Genomic DNA, 15,810 nt, shown 5'->3' with positions numbered 1-15,810 from the left:
CTTCCTGAACTAATTCATTCATCGGTTGGTTACAGGTGATTGGATTAGAATAGTTAACCAATCTGGGTTAGCCAGTTTTTTTTTTTTTTTTTTTTTTTTTCTACTGGAAATTTGGAATCAAATCCCAAACAACCATCAGTATAGGCTGGCTACTTGAACAGAGGTCACATAAATTCAGGATCCTGGATCCTGCCATAGAATAGCATCTTCTGCCATGTGCATGGAGAAGTAGAAAAAGATGACTAGGAGAAAAAGAACAGAATGAATGGTTTGCTTGAGGAAAAAAAAAAAAAAAAACAGATTTCCTATTATTGGTCACAATCCTTCCTGAGTCACCCCAGCTTTGATTTGGTTTATCGAAATAGGTATTTTTCCCTATTTTAAAAAATGTGTATATGACCAAGTCATGTGAGTGTTAATATGCCAACATGAACCAAATCTAGTGTTATAATGGAAAAAAAATCTGAAGTTAATATGGCACATTAAATCATGCACTTAATTTGTATTGTCCTCCATTGCAATTAGTCTCAAAGAAGGAAAATTACTACAATTATCATCATGGCAACAAAGCCAAGCCAAGCATCTCCAAAGTCAGTTATAGGGAAGAAACTACTAGAGATAGCAGGAAGTCCTTCGGGCTTCATCTAAACAACCCTGGATTCAAAAACCAGGAGATCAAGTCTCTCCTTTGGCCCCCACTTCTCCAGCACCCACAGTCCAAGAAATCCCAGCTTAGGAGCGTGTGAGCCTTTAGTATCAGAATGACAGTCATCAAGAATATAAATAATAGTAAATGCTGGAGAGGATGTGGAGGGAAAAAAAATGCTGTTACACTGTTGGTGAGATTGCAAATTTGTACAACCACTATGGAATTCATTATGCAGCTTCCTGAAAAGACTAAGAATGGAACTGCCATATGACCCAGCTAGACTGCCCCTTGGTATTTATCTTTAAGAATTAAAGTCATCTCACTACAGTGATACGTGCAAACATACCCATTTATAGCAGCACAATTCATGATAGCCAAACTATAGAACCACCCTAGATGTTCATCAGTGGACAAAAGGATAAAGAAAATGTGGCATGTATACACAATGGAGTTTTCTCCAGCCATGAAGAATAATGAAATTATGTCATTTCCAGGAAAATGGATGGAACTAGAGACCATTATGTTAAGCGAAGTAAGTCAACCTCAGGTGCTCAAGGGTCATATGTTTTCTATCATATGCAGAAGTTAGAGAGGAAAAAGGAAAAGAAAGATGTGGGCAGATCACAAGGAAACCAAGGGGAGATCAGTAGAGGAAAGGGATCAAGGGGTGGGAAGCAGGGATGGAGGTGGGGAAGTGCTGGGGAGGGATATTGACCAAATTATATTGTTATGTTATATGCATGTATGAATATGTAACAACAAATCCCATTATTTTGTACAACTATAATGCACAAATAAAAAATGTGGGGGCTATATTTCGTGGTGTCTTGTGGGAGATCAGCTGCCCCAAAATGAAGCTGAATATTTCCGTCCCAGCCACTGGCTGCCAGAAACTCATTGAAGTGGACAATGAACGCAAACTTCATATTTTTTATGAGAAGCATATAGTCACAGAAGTTGCTGCAGACACTCTGGGTGAAGAATGGAAGGGTTATGTGGTGTGAATCAGTGGTGGGAATGACAAACAAGGTTTCCCCATTAAGTAGGATGCCTTAACCCAGGGCCCTGTTCGCCGGCTCTTGAGTAAGGGGCATTCCTGTTATAGGCCAGGGCAAACTGGAAAGAAAGCAAATCTGTTCGAGGTTGCAATGTGGATGCCAATCCAAGCGTTCTTAACTTGGTTATTGCAAAAAAAGGAGAGAAGGATATTCCTGGACTTGGGACCCAAAAGAGCTAGTAGAATCTGCAAACTTTTCAGTCTATCTAAGGAAGATGATGTCCGCCACTATGTTTTCAGAAAACCCTTAAACAAGGAAGGTAAAAAACCCAGGACCAAAGCACCGAAGTTTCAGCATCTTGTTACTCCACGTGTCCTGTATCACAAGCGCCAGCATATTTTGCTCTGAAGAAACAGAGTACTAAGAAAAATAAGAAGGAGTCTGCAGAATATGCCGAACTTTTGGTCAAAAGAATGAAAGAAGCCAAAGAAAAACGCCAGGAACAGATTGCCAAGAAATGCAGGCTGTCCTCTCTGAGAGTTTCTACTTCTGAGTTCAGTCAAAAATAAGAATTTTTATGAATAATGAATAAGCTCTGGTCTTCAAACTTTATTGACCTTTAATTGATGATGTAACTAGATAAGGATTGGAAAAACATGTCATAGAGAAGGGAAGTCTACCTACAAGAGATACATGAAATTATATTCTTTAAATTCAGAGACTGACATGACACCGCAACGATTCTAGATGGTCAGCAAAAGTCTGTGGCTCAGGAAAGAATACTTAATATAAAAATATTACCTTTGCAGAAAGGTATAACTTAGGGCAAATAAATAATTACCACTATAACAAAAAAAAAATTCGGGGAACAAAAACCAGACATTTAAATTAAAAGTGCTTTGCTAAAAGCCAAAAACAATGCTTTTTGTCTTAATAAACTGTGATCCTGGCATGGAAGCAATGCCATATTATGGAAAAGGCCAAGAAAGGCTTTTCTGGAGTCCTTCAGCATACACTACTACCCTCTGGCCGGCATCAGGTTAGGCACTGAAGAGCAATTCTACAATGGGGTCTCTAGCTTCAGGGGCTCAGTGGGTTAAGCACTCGCCATTAGCTAATGCGATGAATTAGGGGAAAACAAAAAAGGGGCTATTCCTATCCAGGAACATTGTAATAACCTCTGAACATTTTACATAGATAAATGGGTTAAAATAAATAGTGAGGAGTCCATGAGAGAAAGGATGGGGTGGTAGCAGGAAAACACTTGGGGGAAGGGGCGGGCTGTTCTCTTGCAGGAGCCAGAGCTGGTTTTGTACTTATGCATGTGAGGGCTGTTTTTAAACATGGTCTGAATCATTTCTCCACCCTCCACCTCACCCCCTTCCTGAGTCACCCAGACTGCCACTTCTCCTTGGGAACAGGGAAGGAGGAAAGGAGTAATTTGTACAGAATCTGTGCAGATTGCTAGGACCCATTTGTGCTCATCTGCATGGACCACTGTACGACGAGTGGGAGTTGTTTTGTGTGAAGATGGGAACTGAGGTTCAAAGGTGTGACCTGATTCTCCCATATAACAAAGCCGGCAAGGGGCAGTGCCATAAAGCAAGCTCATGTTTAAAATTATAACTCTTGTTAATATAACTCATAATATTGAAGATATGTATTAGTTCTTAAAAAGTAAAAATAAATAAATAAATAAATAAAACAGAGGAGTGTAAATCATGTAAAAGTCTTCCCTTCTCTACATTTCAATTCAGATATGTCCTATGTACTTTTTCTTGTATATAGGAATGTATACAATAGTCTTCTCTTATCCATGGTTTCAATTGTCCATGGTCAACTGCAGTCTGAAAATAGGAAATGGAAAATTCTAGTAATATCAATTCCTAAATGTTAAGTAATGCCATTCTGAGCAGTATCATGAAACCTTGAACTACCCTGTTCCATGCCACCTGGGATGTGAAGCATGTCTTTGTCCAGTGTAGTCACACTGTATATACTGCTGGCCCCAGAATGACCTATGAGTAGTTTGTGTTATCAGTTGGACTGCCAGAGTATCATAGTGCCTGTGTTTTACTTGGCTCCAAAGTATAAGAACAGTGAGGCTGGCAATTCAATACGACAAAGGGAAGTCATTAAGTGTTTCCTATAAATGAAAAAGTGAGTGTTCCTCACTTAATAAGGAAAGAATCATACACTAAGATTGCTGAGATTACAGTGAAATAAGAAAATTTGAGAGGGAGAGAGAGACCACATTCACATTATTATTTGAATTGTTACATTGTATAATTAGTTATGGTGAGTGTGGGCGACAGAGTAGTTCATATTTCATGTCAGTTTATAAACTTTCTCACTGACATGTATGTATATAAAAAAAACACAATATGTACTATATGCAGTTTGAGGCATACACCAAGGGTCTTCAAATATATTCCCTGAAAATAAGGGAGAAATTACTGTATACTTATTACATTTTTTCCTTCTTCTTTTTTTAAATTATTTGTGGTATATATACACAAGGGAATATTATTCAGCCATAAAGAAGAATAATATTATGGCATTTGCAAATAAATGGACAGAATTGCAGAATATGCTAAGTGAAATAAGCAATTCCCCCCAAATCAAAGTCCAATTGCTTTCCCTGATAAGTGGGTGATGATACATTTTTTCCTTCTAAGATCTGTATTCATTTTAATGAAAATATTATATCTTATCTAAGTATTTGTTCATTTATGAAGATGTTCCTGTTTTATTTTATAATTCAGTATTAGTATCTCCTAATTAAAGTATTATCTACATATGAGTTTTGAAACATACCATGCAGAGGAATTCTGAAATAGAATCTGTTTCTCTCTCACTCTCCATTCCAACTCTCATTCCCAGAAGTTTTGCAGTTATTGTTGTTGCTCTGGTGTTTGTTTTTGTTCTTCTGGTACTGAACATGTTAACTTTGAGCTAACATCATATACTTCTTTGTGTATCTATTTTAGAAAATACCTATTGTCAGTCAGCTCAGTGACAGCTAAGTTTAACGTGTTTGTGTTGCCTGTACCCCTCTTTTGTTAATTATATCATGATTTTTAAGTTATTCAGGTTTTAAAATTATCTAAATTCATATTTTTCTCTAAATTTATATGTCTTCTGTACTTTTGAAGAATTTATAACCCAGTCTCAATAATGATGTATTCTGATTATGTAAATCTCCCACACTGCAGTGTCATGTTGTATGATGGATCCATGGGAAACGAGCCCTGACTTCTGTGATCAACATCTGACAGCTTGAGGGATAGCGTTGAGGTCTGCAACTTATCCTTTTCTTTCTTTTCAGTTCCTTCGAGGCTGCACAGGGCTACCGTTCTTTGTATATCATGTCCAAGCTAGTGGATCCAAGTCAAAGGGCTCCATATTCTCCAAAGCCTATAAGCAGATTGCTTGTGGATGGGGAGGAAGGAATTCCACTATATCCTCACTGAGGGGATGCAGAAGTCCTAACAGGGCCACTGAACCACCACAAACCAGGGGTTATATACAAAGCCTGCCAAAGACAGAGATAGGACAAAGTATGCGGCTGAGGTTGAGAGTATAACATCCATGAATGCCAAACAGGACCAGACTCTAAGCAGAGAATAAGAATCAGGTGCTCAGATGTGAAACAGGAAGTTTCCTTAGAACCCCCAGCTAATCTGAGGCACCCTTAATCTCAAACCAGAAAGTTACCTATTTATAACCCAGCCCCAGATACCATCTTGGAGAGGAGGAGCAGATAGGAGAGGGAATACGATGTGAAAGCACTGTTTGAACTGGAACAGATTGACATGTTGTTATTTGTCTAGCATAGTTGTTTCTACTTCACACACAACGAGAAAGGTGCTTAGGAGGAACTCAGTTTATGAGAGACTGACTGCTGTGCATTAAATCCACAGCAAGGCTACATTTTTCAGCCTTCCTCACAGTCAACCGTAACCATGTGCATGAGTTCTGCTCAATATAGTGGCAGTGATAGATCCCACTTCCAGACCTGGTCCTACAGACCTCCCATCCATCATTCTTCATGTTCTTTCTTTCCACAGTTCTCTTAGAAACCAGTCACTGAAGATGGTGTAACCACAAGATGGAAGACACTTGGGCCCTGGAAGATTTAAAAGAGCTGCCTGCCAATCAGGAACAACTTTTTAAAATTTTTAGGGTGATTCAGTTCCCTTACCTACATAATAAACTACTCAAGACAACACTTTATTATAATCTCTACCAGTTCTGTGGATTGACTGGGCTCAGCTGGATGGTTCCCACTTGGTGTGTTGCGGCGGGGGGGGGGGGGGGGGGGGGGGGGGGGGGCGGTGATTCATATGGTTGCAGTCAGATGCAAGCATATTTCTTTTACCTAACTCATTCACTGCCTAGATCCTTCAGAAATATGTTAATTTTTCCTATTCCTAGATCTTCCCTGTTTCTAAACTCACATTCAGTGAGATTGAAATAGAACCTGGAGATGTGATGTTTAGTTGTGCTGTTTTAGTTTTTATTCCTCTTGTGACTCCTTTCCATCTCCTAAGTCCCTAAGTTCCTGTAGGTAGAGGTCAGTCCCTTTGAAGACTACAGTTCTAACAATCAGCTCAAGTCAGATGGGTTCTGCAGGAAGCCACCTGTGTCTTCCTTTACACCACATTTCCAGATTCTGCTCTTGGAATTACCTGACTCTTTTCTACATAGGGCACACACCATTTATTCCAATGATACAAGCTAAGTCTTCATTCCAAATGTCAGCCTCACTAAGACTTGTTCTGAGCATCTGCTTTGACCTTTCTGGCTTTCTATTGGGGCACAGCTTCCCCTAGTTTTCCCCACTCGTGGGTATAACCTGGGTTTCATGATTGCAGGGCACTTCCATATATTGAAGACATAAAATTCATTTCCAAATATATTAATTCCTTGAGCTTTGTATTTCTTCCCTTGATCTATCAGCATTCCCCTGTCCTTTGTGCACACATGAATGTTTCCTCTTAACCAGTGTAGTCTTTCTTTAGCCTGTAAAAACTTCCAAAAAGGAGCATTTGGTACAAAACATTCTCCCTCTGGGAGGCAAAGAGCCTTAGGAGTTCTTTTTCAGTTTGCCCAACACTGTGTAGCACGACACACTCAGAGGACCCACTGCTTTATGAATCACTAGGGATGTGTGAAGGCGTTGAGCCCATGCAGCCTTCCCCTCCAGAGGGGATAAAAGTGGAACTGCTTTACTCGGGGGAACATGGATCCTATTTCTAAAGATGACTAGGGAGGAAAATGTGGCAGATGAGACTGCCCCAACTCTGGAATCACATTTGGCTGTGAATGAACTGATTAGCTGATGGAGCCTCACTTGTTTCAAATTCAGAATCCTAATCACATAATGCCCCCCAAGCTGCTTTGATCTTGGTCACCCCTTCTCCAAGCTCTCTGCAGGAGCTCGACTCCCTCACTTTAAATTCCCAGTTCATGTCTTTCTGCAACTCCTCCAGGCGTTCTTTGACAGTGATACTCGCTGCCTAGATGTATTTTTCCCATCCCAGCTAGGCTACATTTAAAAAAAAAATTAAAAACCCAATGGTTCTGGAGTTATTTATTTTTATTAGTGCATTACAGTTGTACATAATAGTTGGGTTCATTTTGACATGATCATACAAGCATAGAATATAATTAGCTCCACTTCAGTCCCCAGTACTTCCCTTTTCCCTCCCCTCCCTCTCTCCTCCTTTTGCCCTTCCTTTACCCTGCTGTCTTCCATTTATTTATAGCCTTTTAAAAAAAAATTAGGGGGCTGGGGATATAGCTCAATTGGTAGAGTGCTTGCCTTGCAAGCACAACGCCCTGGGTTCAATCCCAGCACCACAAAAAAAAAAAAAAAAAAAAAAAAAAAAAAAAAAAAATCAGGGCTCTATAGATACACATAAAGGTAAAATTCACCATGATATTATGTACATAGCATAGTTTGGCCATTTTTACTCTGCAGTTTTCCACGCTCCCTCCAGCCCCTTCCTCTGTTCCACTGATCTCCCTTCTATTTTCACCGATTTCCCCTCTCCTTTTCCTCCTTATTTTACTCTAACTTCCACATATGAGAGAAAACATTTGACCCTTGACTTTCTGAGTCTGACTTCCCTTACTTAGTGTGATGTTCTCCAGTCCCCCTCAAAAGCAAGGTGAAACTCACCTGACCCACATAGCAAACTGTTCGAGGAGAAGCCAGAAGTGAGGAATGAGCAGGGCTCTGTTCAAAGTCTGGCTTCTCCACTGCCTGGCTGTACCAGCAGGTTTCTGGTCTGTGTTGTCTTCATCTGTAAAATGGGGTTCAGATGAATAACAGAACCCACCTCACTGGGCTCATGTTCCAGGTACACTCAGTTCTTGGAGTCACCCCTTCCTAACTCAGGGCCCTTGTAGAAGCTGCTCCACTCCCTGGAACATGGATTCCTCACCTGTCCCTTACTGTAGTAAATATCTGTCCTTCCAGTGTCCATTGAGTGGTCACTTCCTCAGTGATTAAGCCAAATGTCCCTTTCACACTGCAGCATACTTTACCTTAAGGGCTCTGATCACAGTTCTAAATTTATATCGATTGGTGAGGTCATTTAATTAGCAGCAGTCTCCTATAATAGACCTTGTGCTGCGTGAGAACTGACACATCTTTTTTTCTCTTCCCAATTTATCTCCAGCACCCAACACTCAATATATATTTGTGGGATAAATGAGTGAGTGTAAGTAAGAGAAGGATAGTGGTATAAGTAAAGGAGACCATGCAACTTGATCACTGTGTCGTCATTACTGATCTTTTCTTCTCCAAAGCAGGTTTTGTAATTATACCAACTATCAGGATCACAAGGACAGCAGGGAGTGAGGCAGATAAAAGTTGTTTCTAAATTATAAAGCACTAGGTGAATATTAGCATTTTGTAATTATTGGTATCCCTTAGTGCTTTTTCCTGCAGACACCTCAGTAATGCCCCCGTGCCACCATCTCATATATACCCACAGAGACACCTGTGACTCTGGACCTGATATGCACCCTGTTTGACATTAAATAATGATTCTCATGAACACAACCACAAGACAAAGAGCAATGGCACTACTGTGGAAAGGCTGGGACAGGAAATGGCTCTCTCATAGCTCAGACACAGAAGTACTTGTCCTTATGGGGAAGACAAGCATCAGAAGGGAGGGAGAGGCAAGGGCTATGGAGACTGTGAGGCTGGGGGAGGCTGAGATGCTGCAATGGTTGCCTTTATGGTGTCAATTTGACTGGGCCTCAGCATGCTCAGTTATTTGTGCAAACATGATTCTGGGTATTCCTATCATGCTGTTTTGGGATGAGATTGACATTTAAATTAGCAGACTAAGTAAAGCAGATTGCTCCCCCTGATGTAAGAGGCCTCAATCAGTTGAAAGCCTGAACAGAAGGGGGCTGACCCTGCCCTGAATAAGAGAAAATTCTGCCTGCCTGAATGTTTTTGCACAGGAACATCAGCATTTTTCCACTTTTGGACTTGAACTGAAACCTTGGCTCTTCCTGAGTCATGAGCCTGCCCTGGGAAGCAGACCATGTTCTCAGACCTTCACATTTGCACTGGAGCTTAACATCAGCTCCCCTGGGTCTCTAGGATGCATGTGTGTATATTTGTGTGCATGCACACACACACACACTTCTGGTCCTTTTTCTCTGGGAATCCAGACTAGTAGAGCTGGTTACAGAAACTGCCCCCAGTCCAAGCACAGTGTCCAAAGGGTGCAGAAAGCTTAAGAGAGTGGTTTAGGCAATCATTGGTATTGGTGTAGGATCTGTTAGAAGCAGCATGAACATACTAAGTTAGGTGTAGCTCTGTGAGGTTACTTCTAATGCTCCTCTCAACCAAAGCAGAACTCTTGCCAGCAGTCAAAGCAAAGGAGACTTTGGGGAAGGGGACAACAGCAGAATGGCAGATGGCCTCAAACTCTTCAGCACCTCTCCCACTGAGAGATGGAGTCTAGGTTCCCTATCTTTGAATCTGGGCAGCCCTTGTGACTTCTCTGACCAAAAGAATTTGCCACAAGTGATGCTGTGCCAAGTTCTGAGCCCATGTCTTACAACACTGGTACCTTCCAAATTCTATCTCTTGGAACACCATCTCTGAAAAAGCCAGGGACCATGTAAGAAACTCACTCTACAAAAAGCCCAAGCCAAGGGCTGTGGTTAGGCCCTTCAGGATAAGCCTAGGTGGAGGGAGAGAGAGAGAGGGACTTCAAGGAGCACTGAGATACCAGACATGTGGGTAAAGAAACCATGGTTACGTGAAACCACATTTGGGAGTGGTGGTTGATTATGCAGTGACAGATAAGTCAAAAAGGTTGACTGGCAGCAGAAGCCAACAGGAATCCTAACCCCATCAAAGCAGGTGAGGCTCAGGGAAGTGCTGAAGGCCTAAAAGAGTTTGTCCTATTAGGTAACTCACTGGGCTGAGGCCTAAGAGGGAGAAGGTTAGGAAGATGACTCAAAGTTTCCTGGCACTCAGGCATGTCCACAGTGGACACAGTTAATACAAGCCCACCACAAGGTGGGGCTAAGCCACTGGTCACGCATCCTGGCCTGGCTTGGGAACTGCCAGAGACTGAGCTCAAGGTAGGACCAATCAGGGGCCTCTTGGCAGAAGAGAAGGGGAGGGGGCAAGAGTTGTGAGGTCCAATAAGTTTACGAGCCCCAGTAAGTGTACTAAAATAAATTACTTATTCCTGTAGAAATCAGAATGTTTATATATTACTACCACTACTGATAATAATTCTTTTAAAATTACACAGATTTTTAAAAATTCCCCATTTCTTGAAGTCAACATTTTTATGTAGAGTCCACACGTGATAGGAGTTAATGTGATTTTGTTACTAAAATCTTACTTTCTTTTGCATTTCCTGAGCATCCCCTGTGTCCAGAAATCAGAGGAGCACGTGAGACATGAAACAGAGCTTGGGAGTCATCTGAAACCTCAAGGCGGGTAGAATTCCCTAGACTAAGTTATTTATATGAAGAACAGGCAGGAAGAAAGGCTAGTTCAGTTCATGCATTAAACAGAGCTAGGAAGAAACCAAACCAGTTTCATGTAGCTTGAATTATTTTGTTTACTAATCTATGTAGTCATACTCACAATATTTTTAATTACAGTGAGAGATAAGTATAATAACATCAAAAAATTAAAAAAAAAAACTAGTTAATCCTAGATTTCGGGTTCAGTATGTACAGTGCTGCAGGAAGCTTTCATTGTTGTTGTTATTTTGCTATTTGTTGCTTTGTTTAAGAATTGAAAATGCAGAAAAGACTTTGCTAGTTTAAACATTTAGAAATCCTTAGAAAGAAATGAAATCATGCATATCACATCACTTAGGGAATTATCTCCTTTATGTCTGACATAAAGGCTCTGTAGACTTAGAAGTGATTCTCTCGGATTCTAGTGTGAATGTACCTTTTCATTCTGCAGAATTGCCTAGTTGTTTCAAGTTGGCAAATCTTACTGCATCCACAAGACCAGAAGAGTTACGGGTCAGTCCCTAAACATATAATTAATTTTTAAAGTGTTCATCACAAGATCCAGCAGACTGACACACTATACAACTTTATGAATACAGTTGAATTAATTTCAAGGAACGCTTTTTATAAATCTTTGCTAATTATGATGTAACTTCATCTTTAAGATAATAAAATATACTTTATTATGCTAGTTCAAACATGGTCATTTTTGTTTCAATAATTTTGAACCCCCAATTTTTTTTTTTTTGCATTGAATACTATTAATGATCTCTCCTGGTAGCTGAGAATACTGAGATCATTGCAGTTTATAAAACATCTCTAAAAGTCTATGCTTATTTCTTCTTCTCAGATAAATAGGCAATAGTACTTGATGGTACTTTTTTTTTTTTCTTAGTAGCTTTTGTATTTTTTTTAATAGGATGAAATGATCTTTTAAGAGAAAGTGAATTACTTAATAATCTGAGTAGTAATAGTTGGAAAATTTTGTTAAATGTATAGAATTAAGGATAATTTTTGGTTGGATACATTTAATTGTAAACAAATGGGATACATGTTGTTTCTCTGTACATGGAGTCAAGGAATACCATTGTGTAATCATAAATTTACATAGGGTAATGTTGTTTGATTCAGTCTGTTATTTTTTCCCTTCCCTCCCACCCCTCTCACCCCTCCCACCCCTCTTTTCCCTCTATACAGTCCTTCTTTCATCCATTCTTGCCACCCTCTCTAACGATGTTCATTAAGGATATTGGTCTGAAATTTTCTTTCCTCGATGTCTCTCTGTCTGGTTTAGGTATCAGGGTGGTATTGGCTTCATAGAATGAGTTTGGGAGGGTTCCCTCCTCTTCTATTTTATGGAATACTTTGAGGAGTATTGGAATGAGCTCTTCTTTAAAGGTTTTGTAGAACTCCACTGAGAACCCATCTGGTCCCGGACTTTTCTTTGTTGGTAGGCTTTTGATGACCTCTTCTATTTCATTGCTTGAAATTGATATATTTAAGTTGTGTATGTCCTCCTGGTTCAGTTTAGGTAATTCATATGTCTCTAGAAATTTGTTGATGTCTTTGAGGTTTTCTGTTTTGTTGAAATATAGATTTTCAAAATAGCTTCTAATTATGTTTTGTATTCACTCGTGTCTGTTGTGATATTTCCTTGTTCATTCTGAATTTCAGTGATTTGGGTTTTCTCTCGTCTTCTCTTTGTTAGTGTGGCTAAAGGTTTATCAATTTTGTTTATTTTTTTGAAGAACCAACTATTTATTTTGTCAATTTTTTGTATTGTTTCTTTTGTTTCAATTTCATTGATTTCAGCTCTGGGTTTAACTATTTCCTGTCTTCTACTACTTTTGGTGTTGGTCTGCTCTTCTTTTTCTAGGGCTTTGAGCTGTAGTGTTAGGTCGTTTATTTGTTGATTTTTACTTCTTTTGTTGAATGCGCCCTATGAAATAAATCTTCCTCTAAGTACTGCTTTCATAGTGTCCCAGAGATTTTTGATATGATGTGTCTTTGTTCTCATTTACTTCTTTTTTTTTTTTTTTTTATTGTAAACAAATGGGATACATGTTGTTTCTCTGTTTGTACATGGCGTAAAGGCATACCATTTGTGTAATCATAAATTTACATAGAGCAATGTTGTTTGATTCATTCTGTTATTTTTTCCCTTCCCCCCACCCCTCCCACCCCTCTTTACCCTCTATACAGTAGTTCCTTCCTCCATACTTGCCCCCCTCCCTAACCCTAACTCTAACCCTTCCCTCCCCCCCATTATGTGTCAACCTCCACTTATTAGCGATATCATTCGTCCTTTGGCTTTTTGAGATTGGCTTATCTCACTTAGCATGATATTCTCCAATTTCATCCATTTGCCTGCAAATGTCATAATTTTATCATTATTTATGGCTGAGTAATATTCCATAGTATATATATACCACAGTTTCTTTATCCACTCATCAATTGAAGGGCATCTAGGTTGGTTCCACAGTCTGACTATTGTGAATTGAGCAGCTATGAACATTGATGTGGCTGTATCTCTGTAGTATGCAGATTTTAAGTCCTTTGGGTATAGGCCAAGGAGTGGGATAGCTGGGTCAAATGGAGGGTCCATTCCAAGTTTTCTAAGGAATCTCCACACTGCTTTCCAGAGTGGCTGCACTAATTTGCAGCCCCACCAGCAGTGTATGAGTGTACCTTTCTCCCCACATCCTCGCCAACACCTGTTGTTGCTCGTATTCTTGATAATCGCCATTCTAATTGGGGTGAGATGGAATCTTAGGGTGGTTTTGATTTGCATTTCTCTTATTACTAGAGATGTTGAACATTTTTCCATATGTTTGTTGATTGCTTGTAGATCTTCTTCTGTGAAGTGTCTATTCATTTCCTTAGCCCATTTGTTGACTGGACTGTTTGAATTCTTGGAGTAGAGTTTTTTGAGTTCTTTATAGATTCTGGAGATTAGTGCTCTATCTGAAGTATGATTGGCAAAGATATTCTCCCACTCTGTAGGCTCTTTCTTCGCATTGCTGATAGTTTCCTTTGCTGAGAGAAAGCTTTTTAGTTTGAATCTATCCCAGTGGTTGATTCTAGCTTTTATTTCTTGTGCTATGGGAGTCCTGTTAAGGAAGTCTGGTCCTAGACCAACAAGGTGAAGATTTGGACCTACTTTTTCTTCTATAATCTGCAGGGTCTCTGGTCTGATTCCGAGGTCCTTAATCCATTTTGAGTTTAGTTTCGTGCATGGTGAGAGATATGGGTTTAGTTCATTCTGTTGCATATGGATTTCCAATTCTCCCAGCACCATTTGTTGAAGAGGCTATCTTTTCTCCATTGCATATTTTTGGCCCCTTTGTCTAGTATGAGAAAATTGTATTTATTTGGGTTTGTGTCCGTGTCCTCTATTCTGTACCATTGATCTACCTTTCTATTTTGGTACCAATACCATGCTGTTTTGTTACTATTGCTTTGTAGTAGAGTTGAAGATCTGGTATTGCAATACCCCCTGTTTCACTCTTCCTGCTAAGGATTGCTTTAGCTATTCTGGGTTTCTTATTCTTCCAGATGAATTTCATAATTGCTTGCTCTATTTCTGTAAGGTACGTCATTGGGATTTTAATTGGAATTGCATTGAATTTGTATAGCACTTTAGGTAGTATGGCCATTTTGACAATATTAATTCTTCCTATCCAAGAACATGGAAGATCTTTCCATCTTCTAAGGTGTTCTTTAATTTCTTTCTTTAGTGTTGTATAGTTCTCATTGTAGAGGTCTTTCACCTCTTTTGTGAGATTGATTCCCAAGTATTTTATTTTTTCGAGGCTATTGTGAATGGGGTAGTTTTCCTAATTTCTCTTTCTGAAGATTCATCACTTATGTATAAAAATGCGTTGGATTTATGGGCATTGATCTTGTAACCTGCTACTTTACTGAAATCACTTATGAGTTCTAAGAGTTTTCTGGTGGAATTTCCAGGTTCCTCTAAATATATAATCATGTCATCAGTGAACAGGGATAGTTTGAGTTCTTCTTTTCCAATTCGTATCCCTTTAATTTCTTTGGTTTGTCTAATTGCTCTGGCCAGAGTCTCAACAACGATGTTGAATAGAAGTGGTGAAAGAGGGCATCCCTGCCTTGTTCCAGTTTTTAGGGGGAATGCTTTCAGTTTTTCACCATTTAGAATGATATTAGCCATGGGCTTAGCATAAATGGCCTTTACAATATTAAGGAATGTTCCCACTATCCCTATTTTTTCTAGTGTTTTGAGCATGAAGGGGTGCTGTATTTTATCAAATGCTTTTTCTGCATCTATTGAAATAATCATGTGATTCTTGACTTTAAGTCTATTAATATGGTGAATTACGTTTATTGATTTCCTGATGTTGAACCAACCTTGCATCCCTGGGATGAAACCCACTTGATCATGGTGCACTATCTTTTTAATATGTTTTTGTATGCGATTTGCTAAAATTTTGTTGAGAATTTTTGCATCGATGTTCATTAAGGATATTGGTCTGAAATTTTCTTTCCTTGATGAGTCTCTGTCTGGTTTAGGTATCAGTGTGATATTGGCTTTATAGAATGAGTTTGGGAGGGTTCCCTCCTCTTCTATTTTATGGAATACTTTGAGAAGTATTGGAATGAGCTCTTCCTTAAAGGTTTTGTAGAACTCGGCTGAGAACCCATCTGGTCCCGGACTTTTCTTTGTTGGTAGGCTTTTGATGACTTCTTCTATTTCAGTACTTGAAATTGGTCTATTTAAATTGTTTATGTCCTCCTCATTCAGTTTAGGCAATTCATATGTCTCTAGAAACCTGTTGATGTCTTCGAAATTTTCTATTTTGTTGGAGTATAGATTTTCAAAATAGCATCTAATTATGTTTTGTATTTCCATCCTGTCTGTTGTGATATTTCCTTGTTCATTCCAAATTTTAGTGATTTGGGTTTTCTCTCGTCTTCTCTTTGTTAGTGTGGCTAAAGGTTTATCAATTTTGTTTATTTTTTCGAAGAACCAACTATTTATTTTGTCAATTTTTTGTATTGTTTCTTTTGTTTCAATTTCATTGATTTCAGCTCTGAGTTTAACTATTTCCTGTCTTCTACTACTTTTGGTGCTGTTCTGTTCTTCTTTTTCTAAGGCTTTGAGCTGTA

At 39.2% G+C, this 15,810-nt stretch overlaps 1 pseudogene across 1 annotated transcript; it reads left to right on the top strand.

Annotated features, from left to right (window-relative positions):
- Window positions 1-1,500: 1,500 nt before the first annotated feature.
- On the top strand, window positions 1,501-2,216 carry LOC306656783 (small ribosomal subunit protein eS6-like; annotated as a pseudogene). Its single transcript has one exon. The product of its transcript is annotated as a small ribosomal subunit protein eS6-like (transcript).
- Window positions 2,217-15,810: the final 13,594 nt, after the last annotated feature.

Source organism: Sciurus vulgaris (assembly GCF_902686455.1).
Source record: "Sciurus vulgaris genome assembly, chromosome: 3".
NCBI lineage: Eukaryota > Metazoa > Chordata > Mammalia > Rodentia > Sciuridae > Sciurus > Sciurus vulgaris.
This window is presented reverse-complemented; position numbering and strand designations above follow the sequence as displayed.